The 17003-nt window shown below is 52.9% G+C and overlaps 1 long non-coding RNA gene across 1 annotated transcript; it reads right to left on the reverse strand.

Annotated features, from left to right (window-relative positions):
• Positions 1-2952: 2952 nt before the first annotated feature.
• LOC145722025 (uncharacterized) lies at positions 2953-14667 on the reverse strand. Its single transcript, XR_014146059.1, has 3 exons — positions 14234-14667; positions 13250-13348; positions 2953-3447 (listed from the first exon to the last, which is right to left on the reverse strand). It is a non-coding gene; the product is annotated as an uncharacterized LOC145722025 (long non-coding RNA).
• Between the last annotated feature and the right edge of the window lie 2336 nt (positions 14668-17003).

Consider the following 17003-nt stretch of genomic DNA (forward strand, 5'->3'; position numbering starts at 1 on the left):
TCCGCCTCCCCAGGTCTCAGGTAAACACCTGGGTCCGTGGCAGTGCGCACCTGTGTCTGAGCACCTGCAGCATCCGTGTGAGCGCCTGGGTGGTGAGTGCCGGAACACACAGCCTTGAAGCTGACCCCCGGCTCGGGCCTCACTCACAGCCCCCTCGGACCCACCGGTCCCCAACAACTGTCGTCCTCAGCCCCTAATCCCCTGTTTGCCTGGCTCATCCCCTGGACTCCCTGGGACTCCATTAATGAGCCCTGGCCGCCCCAGGACAAGCCCCAAATTAACCCCACTGCTGACCCCGACACGGACACCTGTAATTAGGCCAGGGTGGCTGAGGCAGAGAAGGCCCCCGGGCTCCGAGGGGTGAGGGCAAGGCTGGGCTGGGACCCGGAGCCTAATGCCCAGGAATGCTCTAAAAGCTGTGCCTGGCTCCAGGGCCGCCGCCTGGCTCATCTCTAATACCTCGCAAAGCCTCCCAGACGGGGCTCCAGGGGGATTACCACCCAACCCCCCCCCCGAGAGGCCCTGGAGGTGGGCAGGGCTGCTCAGTGGGCCCACCCTGCTGGCTCTGGGCTGGGGAGGCCTTATGGAAGGGGCCCGCTGCCCCCGTGGCCTCAGAGCCCAGCAGCTAGCTACAGGGTTTTTAGCAGCCCAGAGCCTGCGCTCCTGACAGCCGCTGCCCAGGGAAGAGCCAAGTCCAGGCTGGTGGGTGCACCGCCGCCCCTCCTCCCAGGGCCAGCCCCGCCATCCCCCAACTTGTTTTGTTTGCTCTGTGTAGCATGTCCCGGTAGCTCCATCTGCATTAACCCCTGACCCCGACTGTAACTCTTCCTGCCCTCTGACAATGGTGTTTACCCAGTTCTCTTTCCCGCCTTTCACCCTGCTGCCCAGCTGCTCCCGGGGAAAGCTGCATTCTCCTTGGGACTCCCCGATCCCGAGGGCTGCCGGAAGAACTCTTGCCCATGAGTGTGCCCGAGTGCACATGGACACAAGTGATGTGGCTGCGTCCGAGGGCTTGGCAGGCAGCGTGCGCAGGGTTTTGGGAACCGGAGTAGATTGGTACGATCACCTTGATGTGCGATCTGCACACCTATCAGACATTTTCAATGAACAGGTCATTTGACCTCGCAATTCCACATCTAGGAATTTTCTATGTATGTCCTGCGCTTGTGCTCAGACAAACATATATCATGAGTATTTACAGTTGCGTTGTAAGAGTGAAAGACTGCCGACATGCTGTCTGTCTAGAGGACTTAGCTAAATAATGAAGCCATAGTCATACAGTGGAATACTATGCAGCCACTCAAAAGAGTATCTACATGTTCCCATCATTAATGATCTTCAGGCTATGAGGTTGGCAAGGTGCAGATAAAAAGCAAGGTGCAGAAGAGAGTACAGAACATGCCACCACTTGGGGAGGGTGTGGAAAAAGGGGAAATAGGCAAATAAGCATTCACCAGTTTTTTAAAATATGTATTTTTAAATCTTCAAGGAGGAACAGTGGGGGCACTGAGGAACAGTGGGGGCGCTGAGGGGAGGAGTGAGACGCCTTTGTGCTTTATGATTTTTTTGACCTTTCAAAACCAAACAAGTTTATGATAACACAAAAATAAATAAATAAAATGCATATATCCTGGGGCCCAACTATTTCATTTCCAGAAATCTAGCCTACAGGGGTGCCTGGGTGGCTCAGATGGTTAAGTGTCTGCCTTCAGCTCAGGTCATGATCCCAGGGGCCTGGGATTGAGCCCCACGTCTGGCTCCTGGCTTGGCTGAGAGCCTGCTTCTCCCTCTCCCTCTGCCTTTCCCCTGCTCATGTTCTCTCTCTCTGTATCTGTCTGTCTCAAATGAATAAGTAAAAATCTTTAAAAAATATATACATATAAAAAAAAAAGAAATCTAGCCTACAGAAATAAACAAGTACACAAAGATGATCCAAGGATGGTCTGTTGTTTAAATGTCATACAGTGGAAACAACTTACACACTCACCAATAGGTTAATCATTGAAATAAATGATGGTATAGCCGAACTGTAGAATATATTGAGCGGCCATCCAAAAATGAAGCAGATCTACGTGTACTGGTAGGGAAACACTACAAAGACAAATGTAAGAGGAAAAGCAAATTGCAAACCAGTACAAAAATATCATTCCATTTATGGAAAAAGAGAAGGAGCAGGAGGGAGAAGGAAGGAAAGGAAGGAAAGAAGAAGGAAGGAAGGAAGGAAGGAAGGAAGGAAGGAAGGAAGGAAGGAAAAAGAGAAAACTATATGTTTCTCTATATACATATATATGACATAAATGTATCCCCAAACTCTAGAACGATAAACACCAAAGTGATGGCAGAGGCAAAATGGGAAGATGACGTCCACTCTATGCTTCCGCATCTACAATAAGACTTTAAGTCCTTCTTGCATAATTACACAATCAAATAAATAAAAGCTTGATAAAGAACAACAGTGCCACAGTCATTCATCTGGTTTCCTCCCACCACACCAGCTTCTGGAACTGGCATGAGCAACACGATTATTATCCTCATGTTATAGAAGGGGAAACAGAGACTGAGAGAGGTTATACAACCTCCCTAAGGTCACACAGCATACCCAAGCCGGAGTCAGGCCCCAGAGCTCATCGCTGGTCCATACCATCTCTCCCTGGAGGTGCCATTGCTTCCATGCTCTGAGCCTCCTCAAGGGTGTGGACATCTGGGTTGGGGTTAATAATTTCCCCCTGCTCTTAGGTCCAGCACACGGTGGACCCCCTCCCTTCCTGTCCACCTCATGCCCTCCAGCTCCCAGAGGAGCCGCTGGTGAGCCCAGCCAGGGGTGCAGCTCCCGGCCTTGGCATGGCTGCCAGCTTCCCCATCACCTGCTCCTGTTCTGGCTCCTTCTACCAGCAAGAGCTGAGTACCCATTCCCTGCCAACATCCCCCATCCTGCCACAGAGCACCCCCTTAATTACAGTTAATGGCAAAGACCATAAGAGCTTTATTAACTTTATTATGGACCCAATTAGCAGCTAATGCCCCATGACTACTGTCCCCCCCAACAATCCCATTAAACATAATGAAGCAGCATTCTCCCTCCCCTGCTGGGCGGGGGCCGAGGGGACAGGGAAATCCATCTTCCTGGGCCTGATTTTGCCCCCTCAGGCCCATTGGACACCAATTCAGGCCTGGAGCTTCTGGGGGACCAGGGTTGGGTGTGAGAAGACAGAGATTAATCAGCAAGTATTTTGATGCCAGCCGTTGAGCCTACACACACACACACACACACACACACACACCCCACCTGGCTGATGTCCAAACAATTCCTTTCTCGAAACGGGGATGTGGAATCGCACGTAGTCCTCCAGCACAACCCTGTCCAGCACACAGATGTTCTCCCCGCCTTGTCCAGGAGTTCTTCAGAGTGGGACGTCCAAGTCCAGGGCCTCTGCCTGGGCTTGTCACCTAGGGAGGGATCAGGAGCTGGGAGGCAAGGAAGGCTGAGGGCGAGAAAGAGTCATTCTCCCCTAAAGCCCACGCCTTCACCACACCCGTGGCTCTTTCCCTGCTTTGGCTGATGGTTTTGATATTTATTCAACATCTACAATGTGGCAGAGACAGTGCGAGGCCCGCTCTCACATCTCACTTGAGCATCACCACAAGCCAAGGAAGTACACCTTATTCCTCCCATTTCACAGATGAAGAAACAGAGGCTCGGAGAGCCAGCCAGTTTTGAAACAGGTGTTCTACATGATTTGCCTTAAAAGATCTCTCCTCTCTCCTTCCCCAGCAGCCCACCTTTCCCCTCTGAAGGCAGAGATCATGGGGGCCGTTCCCTATTTACCTAGATGGGGAACTACAGCATAGAGCAGATCCGAGGGACCATGATGGGAATCACAAGACAGCCCTAGTCGGTCTCATCCCACGCCCGCCTTGATGGGGTGAGAAGGCTAGAAACCAGAGAACACCCCCGAACACTACGGCCACAAGAGTTCCCTGACATGCTAGAGCCCAAGCCCTGCTCCAGGAGCTGGCCTGAATCAGAAGGTGGGACGGGCCAGGGGTGTGCAAGGACAACCACAGCAGGCTAAATCCTCCATTACCCCCATGATCCAAAGCTGAAGACTTGGGGATTCAGCTCCCTGAGAGTCTACGCTAGGGGTCTTCATCCATCCCCACCCCAAGTACAAGAACTGCCTCAAGACGGGATGGGGGCGGCACACACTGTCGGGAGCCTCAGACCGGACGGAGCGTAAGGAGGGAACGCGGAGACTGACAGGGAAGAATCAGTGACTGCCCTGCACAAGGGGGCAGGGGCTCAGGAAGGGAGACCCTTGAACCTTTACTTGGAAACAGGCTGTCTGTTCCCGCTCCCCCTCCCTCGGGCTGGCCCAGCCTGGAAGCAGCCACTTGAAATGGGTCCCAGGGAGCCTGGGAGAGGGGCTGGCCTGGCTGTCGCCCCAAGTCAGACCCACTTCCCCACCCCCTCCCTGGGCCCAGCCCCAGCTGGGGTCAGGCGAGAGAGGGAGAGCTTTCTCTCTAGATCCATCCCAGTCAGGATTCTTCCTTGCCACACACAGCCCGCATGGCACCTCTCCAATTGTTCCAGCCCTGGGGAGGGGTGGGGGGGGATGTGGGCAAGTCAGTACCCTCCCCTTTCCCAAAAGGCTATGGGGCCTGGGGAGGGGGCAATCCTACTCCCTGGGGTTACTCTAGGGCAGGGCACTGGGGTCCTCCCCGGGTGGGGCCACTATTCTTCTCTTTGCCCTGGATTAGTGTTCTCTGACACCAAGCCCCCCCGCAACACACACCCTCTGAACAAACAGCAAGCACCACCCTCCCCAACTGCCTCACACCCAGAGGGATCTGGGTGCCCCAGTAATCTCAGCTGGAGCTCTCCAGAATCAGCCAACAGGGAATGCTGAGAAGGGGTCAGGGTGGAGGGCCAGTGAACCTGGGAGCCTTGGGTAAAGTTAGCCCTTACCAAGGTGCCGGGCAGGGCCAAGTACTGGCTTTATCGTTTCCTGGCTGTGCCAGCTTAAGCAAGCCTCCAAGCCTCTCTGAACCTCAATTTTCCTGTAAAATGGGGCTGAAAAATAGAACCTACTTCCTAGAGCTTTTTTACTGTGAACAGTAAAGTTGTGACATTTATAAAATGCTTAGCAAGTATCTGGAGATACTTAGAACACAATAAACGACAGTTGTATTGTTGTCTGCAGGGTGGGATGGTTCCTAGATTGGCAATAATAATAATAACAGATAACACTGTTAGAGCTCTTTAGGGACCACGACCCCCTCCACTAACCCGTATGCCTGGTTCTTACTGAGAAAGGAGGAGAGGACTCCCTCGACTATCTGAGGCCCCTGCTACCTATAGCCCACCCTGGCCTGAGGATTTCAGAGGGCTGACTCAGTCCGGCTCACTCCCGATAAGCCCTAAAGGTGTCCCCCATGACATCTTTCTCCGTGCCCCCCCATCACACACACACACACACACACAGTGTTCCTCCTTCCCCCTTCCTTTCCCTGGAGCAAGGAAGAAAGAGATATTAGAGTTTGAAGGGTGTGAAAATTAGCTGGAGCTGAGAGAGGTATCAACTTCAAGGCGGGGTCCCCCCCCACCCCCCCATCTCTGCCCAAGGGATGGTGTTTCCACAAGTCTCTGCAGGGAGACCCCCACCCCGCCCCAGGTGTAGACTGACACTGTCGAGCAAGGAGAGTGAGTGGGAGAGGTGGCTTGCCAGCTAGAACAGTGGCCCCAGCCCGGGGAGCCTGGGCCTGGGCTGGGGCCGCCAACCCACCAGGCCAGCACTCAGAGCCGCGGCCAGGGGGAAGAGGCCAGAGGAGGGGTCAGGCTGACCTGCTGGATCCCAGCTTCCTTGGCCAGAGCTGAAAGTGCCACGGGTTTGCGCCAGCTGCTTGGGGGGCAAGAGGGGTCTAGAACATCGCCCTTATCCCCAAGTGCCTTCCCAAACCCAAGGTTGGCCTGTCCGAAGGTCTTGTTGGAGTCCCTGCCTCGGTTTCCCCACCTGTCAAAGAGGGCCCCCAGCTGGTACTTGCTCTGCCTTCTGGTCAGACTGAGCAGTTACGGGAGAGGAGGCTGGCAGAGGAGCCGGGTCCTCATCCTGTCCCTGTCATCGTTAACAGCCACAATTCTTATTATTTGGAGAGACGGGCCAGAGGGGGTCAGGGACGCGGGTGGGGTGAATGAAATGAAGAGGTCCTCGGTATGTGCCGTCTCACCAGGTTAATACTGCTGCCTGTCGGCCTGACAGCTGCAAGATTGATTACCCAGGCCTTCCGCTCTTTATAACTCGATCAGTCGAATTAATCTCTGGCTGTCGGCCCATCTGATGCCTGAATCACAAATTTAATTTGGAGGTGCACGGCTCCTCCCCCATCCCCGTCTCCTCCTCTCCTGCCGGCCCCCTTCCTCCTCGGCCCTGCCTCCTCCTCGGCCCTGCCTCCTCCTCCTTCCCTTTCCTCCCCTGGCCTCAGCTTCTCCCCACTTCTTCCTGCTCCTCCTGCTCTGGCTTCCCTCGGCCTCTAGGGCCCCTCAGGGGGCAGTGGATGGAGGAGGAAGGAGAGGGGGGTGGGTGGCCCTGAGTCAGCAGCCCCTCTGCCCAGGCCAGGGGAGGGGTCATGTTCACCCACCCACTGGGCAAGGCGCCCACCCCACCATGCTCCACCCCAAATGGAGAAAGAGGCTTAGCTGACACTAAGTAAGACATATTAATGTACTAAAGACTTAATGAAGTTGGGGGGGGGTGTGGGGTGGAAAGTGCTTGCTTTATTAGTTTATGGCCGATTAATGGGGACGCCATTACTGTGATGGAGATGGATTACTGCTGTCAGCAGCCTGGGCTGAGGGCCGGCCCGCCGCTCTTCCACGGGTGGTGGGTGCCCTGAACAGAGTCAGGGAGAACTTCATTAGAAGGGCCTATAGGATCCCACTTGGGGAGGCCCTGAGGCCAAGCTGGAGGGGTGGGGGCAGGGCTCAGCTCTAGGCCTTGGGAGGGGGTTCCAAGGGGTCAAGGGCTGGGAGCACATATCCGTCGAGAACTCACCCAAAGGCAGCGGGGCAGGGAGGTGGCTCCGGACCTGCATACAGCAGGAGCTCACTAATGTCACCTGGAAGAAAGGGAGGGAGGAAGCTAAAAGGACAGAATGACCAGAGCCCACTTGATCCGCCTGAGACTCTTCTCAGGAAAGACAGTGAAGAGGAAGGGAAGGGAGCCCTATTCTTTCCCTCCTTCCTCAGAGGGGGTTGGTGCACAAAGACCCCAGGTCTGCTAGCCCGGAAGGACAGGGCCACTCACCGCCAGGCAGCAGTCTGCCCTACCCAGCTTCAGGGCCTGACACATCACCCTACGCTCTCCAAATGGAGTGGACTACCTACTAGCTCCTGACCACCCAGGCAGCCAAGGTGGAGGTGAAGAGCAGGGCGGCTGGACTTAGGGGAGAGCATGGAGCAATGGGGGGGGGGGGCAGGCGGGGCGCGCTACCCAACCTCTAGGCTTTCTCAGGCCTGGGGGACAGGTATCCCAGTCATTGGTCAAGCTGACCCAGACACCCCCTCGGTGGCATCCCCCTTCCCTCAACTCTTTCTCACCTCCATGACCCCGGCTCCACTTTGCTTTCTATGACGAGGGAGAAGTAAGGGCTGGATCAAACGCAGCTCTGCTCCAAGGGGTTCCTCTCTATTTGGAAGATTCCAGAGGCCCCCATCTCTCAGGAGTATATGACATTTTGACATGGCCATTTTGATGAGGAACATTAAACTTTCTGAAATTTTTTTTATTATCAAGTAATGTTCAAAACAGGCACTCTTCAATCCCTCCTTAAGCCCCACTCTGTCCCCAACTCAGCCCTGAGAGGCATCGAGGATGAAAAGAGATTCCAGGACAGACTCAGAATCAGTCTGTTGACCCCAGTACGTGTTCCTCAAAATACATTTTTACATTTTGACACTAGTTAGACCAAGCAACTGTGGCAAAACGACCGAGCTCAGGTGTCCTATTTGGTCTCTTTGCCCTTCTTTTTTTTTTTTTTTTTAAGATTTATTTATTTATTTATTTGAGAGAGAGAATGAGATAGAGCATGAGAGGGGGGAGGGCCAGAGGGAGAAGCAGACTCCCTGCCGAGCAGGGAGCCCGATGCGGGACTCGATCCAGGGACTCCAGGATCATGACCGGAGCCGAAGGCAGTCGCTTAACCGACTGAGCCACCCAGGCGCCCTCTTTGCCCTTCTTGCTCCGTGCATGATTCCATACGCGTGCACCTGCCCAGCTCCCTTGGCTACCGCGTCCAAGCGCCAGGACCCAGCTCTGAGTGTGCCCCACAAGGGCGCATCTGTGCATGTCGGGTGTCCGTCTGCCCCTCAGGTGGGCACTCCCTCCTGGGCCACTCACCTTGCCTCTCTGCCTGCTCAGGCCAAGTGCCAATCATCAGTTCAGGGGTCACCACCCAGGCTCCCCACCCAAGGTGGGAGCTACCTGCTCAGCCTAACTGGGAAATAAATACCCTGTTTCTGAGAGTAATTTAATTATTGGCTCCTGCGGACTAGTGGGTAATTAAATTCTGTAGCTCCCAAAGTAATTAATTGCTATGCAAATAGTAATGCCCTCTGCTTTAGAGAGAAGGATCTCGGCCTGGGTTTGCCCTGCAATTAGAAGCTAATAATTACCCTGTCAGTTCCCAGCTTCTGCCCGGTAATTACCTGCTGCAGCCCCACTGGTCACTGAGGGCCGTCACCATCACCAGCTGCTGTGGCTCTACGGTGGCCCCAACAGCCAGGGCTGGGCATCTCCGGAGCCCTGGTTGACCTTGAGGTCCTCCCCAGGCTGCACTGTCTCCACAAACCTCAGGAGCCCCATAGAGACGCCCTCCGTTCTGACCAAAGACAGCGAAGGCCAGAGCCTCCTCAGCCTCCCTTTGTTAAGAGAAGCGGAGCCTCAACTCCTCAGTTGTAAATTCCTGGTAGGTCAGTTCAATGAACGCACATGGAGAGAGTCCTAGCCATCGGGAACTTTCCCAAAGAGTACCTAACAGTTAATCTTCATAAAAATCATTTTTGCCGCACGATTTTCTTGGACGCGCCAACCAGGCTAGGCTGAGCTACGGGGATGGGAGGGAGGCAGCCACCACTTCGTAGGAAACACACACCCTCCCCTGGTTATTCAAGAAACACTCATCTAGGGCCGCTGAAAGGGGATTTGGAAGATGTAATTACATTCCCTAATTAGTCGACCTTAAACTAGGGAGAGTATCCCTGGTGAGCCTGACCTGAGCAGGTGAATGCTTGAGAGGGACACATTCTCCCTGACACAGGACACTGCAAACAGAAACACGGTCTCCGATTGCTCTCCCCTCGCCAGACTGCCCTTCCTGATGGGCTGTGGACGGCCTTGCCAGTGCCCCGGGCTCCAGCTTGTTCCTGAGCTTTTCTCTTTCCCACCTGACTGCCCGACCTACAGATTTTGTACTTGCCTAGCCGACCTCCAGAGCTGCATAAGCCAATTCCTTGAAATAAATCTCCTGCATACAATACATGTGTATTATAATACATCCACACTCTCCTCTCTCTGGCCCACCTCCTTAGAAGGAGTCAGAGCATCGAGAACCCGGGCTGCCAGCCCCCACAATCACATCAGCCAATTGCCTTGTAATAAATCTCTGTCCTGCGTTCTCAACCTGACTGACTTCCAGAGACGAAGAAGCTGGAGTCAGATACACAACAGCGGCTGGCCCAGGATGCCATCGCTAGGAAGTGCGAAAACAAAGTGTGAAGCTAGGCGCCTGACTAGATGACCACTTCCCATTCAGCAGCAGGATGTGGCTCCAGGTCTCAAGTCCTGAGTGGGTTACATCTGTGCCCAAATGGGGAGGTATCTGTGGATCCCCACACCCTATAACTCTCAAGTGTCCCTGTGGCTCGGCTGCTTGTTCCTCCCTTACATGGATCTCATCCCTGTCAGCCCCCAGTGCTCCGTCCCAGGTCTCTGAGTCCCTCCCGTGGACATGGGCCTGGGAGCAGCAGTGCCATGGGCCTTCTTGGTTGCTCCATTTGAGGAATACCCAGATCCCTCTAGAATCTTCTCCTCCGAGTCCAAAGTCTTTCAACTGAAACCTTGGAGGAAAGTGTCCTGGTGTAATCTCAGAGTTGGGGAGTCTCTGGGGAAGCTGGACACTGGGCAGGGTGTGGCTGGTGGAGGAGGACTTACAGAGACCGCACAGAAGGGCACTAGGCCAAGAAGCTGTCCCACAAGTCTGGGAGAAAAGTGGTGCAAGGAGCAGAAGGGGCCAACCAGGATGACAGTCCCCATCCTGCCCCACACTTGGGCATTTTCCCCTCACCCCTCAGTTCTCCGCTTCAGTGTACTTCCTCCAGGAAGCTCTCCTTCACCCCTAGAGGAGGGTGGGCCACATGCTCCATTCTCTCCCTCTCCTCCTTCTGTCCTGGGCCGGGTGAGCAGAAGAATAGAGGACACAGGCGATGCAGGTGACAGGTTCTCCTCAGCCCACAGGACCATGTCTAGGATTGAAGGTGACAGGAAGCACGGCAGGCTTTGAGACAAAAGTCTAGCCCTTGAATGCCTTGCCCTTGGGTCAGACTCAACCTGGGATGAGTTTGTGCCATGTAACGCAAGACAACCTTCAACACTACTGGGAATGGATGAGACCAAAATGGCAGATAGACAGGGGGCACCAGGAAAGCCAGTGGTGATAAACAAACAGGTTTTCCAAACTTCACATGAGGATGTGGGCAGGTACTCCAGGGAAATATTGAAGATTCTCAACACCAGAAGGTGAAAGTCACTTGACACCAGTGAGGGTCCCATCTGTTTGGGAGAAGGCAACCTTGGAGATGTCCCTTACCTGTCTCCCTGGCTTCACTTGTCCCAGTCCCCACCCCCTCCCCCCCATGGTAGAAGGAAAGTAATGACGTCCCCTGGTCTGGAGTCCGCAGCTTGCCTTCTACACCCAACTTCTGTTTCTGATTTGCTGCAGGAACTGGTAGGAGTCATGCTCCTCCCTGTGCCTTCATAAGGAGACAGTTTCTTTCCTCTTCCTAGAGATTTTAGGACAAAGATGTCTGTCACTCCTAACTTAGCACTCTTCAGAGAGCAGTCTAGAAGGTGGAGGCCATTTCTCCCCCATTAAACTGGGAGTTCCCTCCAAGCAGGGGTCCACGTATCTCCCCTCTAAACAGGGATTCCCAAAGGCAGTTGATATCTCCATTCTATCTTTCCCCTCAGTGCCTGGCACCGAGGCCTGTGAACAGTGATTCTCAAAAACAAAAACAAAAACTGTGAAGTAGCCTCAGAGGACCAGGGTCTCGGAGCATGGCCAGGGACTGCCAGGCACCCTCTGCACAGTCTGGCCTCCTGCCTTGGCCGGGACAGTTACTGCTCCGCCGACAGCTCTTTAGAATCCATTCAGAGTTTTGGCCCTGTTGTAATCTCTGGGTGATGACTATTTCCCCTAATGAACCGATGGGAATTGGATTAGGCTGGAATGCCCGAGCGCTTAGACTCCATCTGATTAAACCCCCATCTGTGCAAGTACTGCCTATGAACAGCTCGTTACGTGTAATTTTTTTGAAGGAGGGAAAAAATGATGTTGGTATTTGGGTTTTGTAAAGGAGCAGAGGGAAAGTAGAAGCAAAATGTCTGTCCAGAATTCGGCAGGGTCTAGTTGCTTTAAATCTGACCGGGCCAGCACTCCCCACCCTAGGGCACCCCCACTTTCCCCCACTCAGGCCAAGGGTCCCAGAGCTCAGATGCCTGCACCCTTACCCAGGAGCCCTGCCCAGGCTTCTCTGGGCCCACACCTATCTGTCCCCTGCAAGGAGCATTGACTGGACCGGGAGTTGCTTTGAAAAAGGCAGGAGAGGGAGATGGGGTAATAGTGGGAGAAGTCAGACCTGTGCGCTCAGTTCTCACCAGATGAGGCTTCAGATCTTTCTTTCTACTCCAAAATCATCCAGTGTCCTTCAAAGAAAGTTGTAGGGAGTTTGGAGGCCTATCCGGGTCAGGGACTCTGGGCTAGTCCTGTCAGTCAGGACCAAGGATAGCACCTGTGCCAAGGATCTCCAAACTTCCAGGCTCCTCCACCCATCCCTCTTTCCTCCCTGCTGAACATGTTTCTCCATTCTTTAACACTCCTTCCTTTTCCTCCTCCTCCCCTTCCTCTCTCCTTCCCTCTCTCCCTCCTCCTCCTCTCCTCATTCCTTCTCCTTCTTAATCCCAGGGACAGAGCTCTGGCTCTGTCCTGGCTCTGGTTCTTCACCACCAAGTACTTCACCCCAGGAATCTCTCAAGAAAAGTTATTTAAGCACCTCAAGAAGCCTAGCCTCTGTAGCCTCTGTTAAAAGCCTTATTTATCCCCAGGACTGATGCTCACCCACACCATACAAGAACACACACACACGCTGAAACATGGTGTCTAGCAGGAAGGAAGGTCAGAGTGATTGTGTTTCAAAGAATGGCTGGCCAACTCTCCCCATCTCCAGTGGGGTCAGGGATTGGCCGACCAGATTTAAGCACCCCCAGCATAGCTACAACTCTAACTCCACAGCCCTCCCTCATCTCTCCTCCCCTCCCACCCTCTCCCTCCTCCTCCCTTCCCCTTTGCTGCTCTCCTCTGTGTCTCTATGAAAAGTGGCAGCAGCTGCTAGAGAAGGCATACCCTTCAGTGAACATCAGCAATTGCAGTGACTGAGTGTCCCAGCCTTCTTTCCTGGTTACTCTAACTTGGGAAGAGTTGAGGTGTGCTCTGGCTCTCCTGCCCATGAAAGGCAGAGAATAAATAACAAGCCAGAGGCATCAACAGATGTGCAGAAATATGCAGCTGGCGCTTTCCTGCCAAATTACCATGGACAGAACACTGGCAGGGGGCCAGGATGCCTCCCCCTTTGTTTGGAATTTGGCCACCAGGACCCATCCAAGCTCACCATCCATTTGGCAACATCTGACTGAGGGGAGGGGATGCCAGGGAAGGGAGTGGAAAGGCTGCAGGTGCCCTTAGTTTTGGTGAAGAACTCTGGAGCCTTATCATGAAGACTCAGGTGGGTGGGGGAGGGATAGGGAGGGCTGACCAATCCCACCCTGCAGTTTCCTTAGAATAGCTCCCCCAGAATGTGGCTTGAAGTGGCTTGAAGGCCAACTCTAACAATACCACATATACATATAATGGGCTCTATGTGGCCACCCTCCCTCTCACCCAAGGACTGGGTGTTCCTGTGATCTTTGATCATGTACCATACCGCTCGGTGTTGGCATGGAGTGTGGCAGGCAGGCAGCAGCTGGATGAGAGCCAACCAGAAACAGCCAAACATGAAAAGGTGTCCCTGAAGACTCCAGCCCTGGAACAAGGAATGGGGGAGAACTGGTTGGAATTTTTGTGGAACCAGGGGAAAAAGCAGGTGAGCAGGGGGAGAAAGCATGATCGGGGTGGAGGGGAGAGTGTTGCCCAAGGGATCTCTCTCTGCAGACAACCCCAGATCTAAATTCAGAGAGACACCAAGCCACTTGCCAGGATTCATTCATATCACACCGAATCTTTTTTCTTCGCCAGTTATTAATTTGTCTTCCTCTTGCCAGGCCAGCTCATGCAGATTCAGGGGGGCATGGAACAGTTTTTCCGGTACCTGATTACTAGCCCTTCCTCAGATATCGTGACACGGATTCCTGACCTGTGGGGATGGGAGTATGTGCTCCGGTCAACTATGGCATTACGATGGGTCTCCAGTGGACCCAGTCTTGTAGGCAATGGGAAGCAGGAAAGTAATATGACAAAAGTCATTGCCTACCTAGACAAGAGTGGCAGAGAAGTGGAAGGAGGAGTTGAAGGGAGGAGAAATGCAGAGCAGGGAGGCTAGTGTGGGAGCCTGTTGTCCCTCAAGCCTAATTACATTGGTGGGAATTGCTGATGGGCTGAACAGGAATCAGAGATGAGGAGGGATAGCATGGCCATATAATTTGTCTAATCCAGAATGGTTTTGAGCATGAAAAGAGTACTATTATTCATTTTACTAGGATAGTAGACATACACTGGACAATCCTGGGCAAATTTGGACACACAGACGCCTTGGTCAAAGATGACCCATGGTGTGGCACTTGGGCAACAGGATGTACCGGGTGATGCTGACCAAGCAAGCAGTCTGGGAGGCAGAGTGGCAGGATGGAAGGGAGGGGATAATGAGCTTGGAATTGGACTTACTGAGTTCGAAGTGTTTGGAGACATTTACCTGGAAATTACCAGCAGATCACTGTCTTCCAAGCATCCATGGGCCCTTGCTTGGAAATGTGGGTTTCAAGCTTGAAAGAAAAGTCCAAGTTAGATATACGGTGAGTGTCTTTGGACCCAGTAATGTCATTTTTAGAAATCTGAATCTCAGAAATACTCATTCTTGTGCAAGATGATATATATTTAAGGAGGCTCACTGTGGCACTGTTTGTAAGAGACAAACTTGGGAATAACATAAAGGCCCACCAATAAGGAATTGGTTAAATCTATTATGGAGTACCATGTAAAATATATCTATATGCATTCAGGTATATCCTTATATGCTGGCCTGGAAAATATCTCTAGTGAAAAGAACAAATAATAAAATAGTAGTATGGCATGATAAGTCTATGTAATAATTGTTTTTAAACCTAATTTGTGTACGTGTCTGTTTGACTGAATGTATGTGGTGAATATATAAAAGACCTGGAAGAATACACACCAAATTATTAAGAGCAGTAACTTATAGAGAAGAGGGTAGGATTAGAGGGAAAGAGGGAAGAGGGGTTTTTCCTTCTTACTCTACACGTTTCTCGATTGTTTGAAATTCCTATAATCATATATTCATGTATTACATTTTAAAAATAAAAACAATAAAAAGGACTCTTAAAGACAGAGGAGGAGGTACCTTATGAAGGTGATGGGGGAAGCTCTGGGGGAGAGAGCCGGGATTGGGGCTGGAACATGAGGACTGTACCCACAGAAAAGGAGCTAGGAGAAAGAAGGCACGGCCAGAGTGTGCCTGGGGAAAGTGGAACTCATTTCTGACCTCCAAGGCTGAGAGAGACAGACTCTGCACTCCACACGTGAGGCTGCCTAACCATTCCCTCCAAACTCCAAGCCTCCCCCTCAGCAGGACTGAGTTTAAACAAGAGCCCAGCTTTCTTCCAGGGCCCCCGATGTGTCCTAGGTGACCTACTGCTGTTCCAGGCCCCATGCTGTTAGAGAAAAGCCCACTTCTTTCTTCAGTGCCACACTTGCCTAGAAGACCAGCTCAATCAGAGGCACCACATGGCTCTGGATGACCCAGCACCCCCCACCAGGGGGCCCCAGCCCAGGCGGCCCTGGCTTCCTGCTTCTCTCCTCTCCCCTCATGCTGCCAAAATGCCCAGCACTTCCCCAGGTGAAGAAAATAATAGCCAGGAATTTATTTCCTCTTGGAGGAGGGCTGTGTGTTTGGGGGGTGGGGGTGAAATCCAAGGGACAAATGGCAGCAGTGACTCACAGGGGCTCCTCCCCTGGGGAGACGGAACTGACAGACTAGGGTGTGGGATGCTTGGAGGTGATTTCCTGACAAGGCTGTCAGCACGTGTCACTCCTCACTCTCCACTTGAGTCCCCTGCAGCTGAGCTGAGCCTTATTTCTCTCTCTTCACCTTTCCTGGCTGTCTTCTGTTTCCAATGCTCCCTCTCCCCATTTGGCAAGTCTTTTCCAGTGCTAGCTTTCTGCCTTAGTGCTCCACTCTCCAGCTCTGCTAGGCTTTCTTCTTTTCCTTTTAACAGAAACACATAGAGTCAGCTTTTCTGTTGGGGTGCTCTGGCCCCAGGCTCCTTCCCAACCACAGCAAATTTTATAGATGATTGGGAGTCCAGGGATGCACAGGGATGCAAGGAGGGCTGGGAGGCGGAGAGGGAGGGAGAGCAAGTGAGCAGGCCAGGTAGTGAGCACCTTTGGGGCTGCCTATATGCTGCTCAGGGGCAGGAGGGAGCATGGGTAAGGGACGTGGGAGCGCGTCTGAGCCTGTTAATGGTCCTCAGGTCTTAGAAGATCACGAGACATCAGGATGGGCAGTATCTATAGTTTGTCTCATCCGTCCTCCCCGCCCCCACTTTATAAATGAGCAAGCTGCGAGGTCCAGAGAGGTTAAATGCCTTATCTTCCATCATGCGGCTAGCTAAAACTAGTTCTGTTGGCAGAACCGGGATGAGAACCAGGGATCCTGACTCGTGGACAATGCCGCGTCCACAGTTCTGTCAGAGACTTTAGAGAAAAGGTCCTATTTCTCAGACACTGTAGATGACAGATTTGACTGACAGCTTCTCAAAGAGATGGAAAAAGCTAGATTCCCCTGGCCCCCAGGCTGCCCGGGGGACAGGCAGGGCCCTGTCTCTCTACACCCCCCGCAGGCCCAGCAGTGACAGCAACACCTCTCCTTCTGGTCCTGACTGTTGACTGTTTCCCAGCTCCTTCCTGGGGACACCTCGGACGCACAGCAGTCTGTCTGGGAATACTCCACATCCAAATTCATCTCCTTGGCTGCAGACAACTCTTGCCTGACCCTGAGTCCCACCTGCTTCATGGGAGGACCTAGCCCAAGACATATTTGCCTTCTGTTTATCTAAGCTCTGATTCCAGCCACCCCACCCTAAGGCTTTTGATTTTGTTTGTTTTTACTTTTAAGAAGCGTCCTCTGTCTCCCACCCCAAATCAGGAGAGCTTTTAATCCAGGGTCCCTTGGCATCGGAGTCACTTGTCTCTCCAGGAATAACACAAGACCCTCCCCCTTCACTAATTAGAACAAAAATTAATCCTTAACATAAGCTCTAGCCATTTGCCATAAATGTGAAATATCAGCCTGGCCACAGCCAGGGCTACGTGGCCCAACGCCCTCTCATCCTCCCAGTCTCGGTCTCCGTGCTAAACTAGCAGACAGAGGAATCTCCCTCCCCACACCCCTGTGCCCCAGATCCCCCCCACCCAGAGCTTCCCGAGGGGCCTGAACTCGAGGACAG

The sequence above is a fragment of the Leptonychotes weddellii genome, chromosome 6 (genome assembly GCF_054177405.1).
Source record: "Leptonychotes weddellii isolate Sample4059 chromosome 6, ASM5417740v2, whole genome shotgun sequence".
NCBI lineage: Eukaryota > Metazoa > Chordata > Mammalia > Carnivora > Phocidae > Leptonychotes > Leptonychotes weddellii.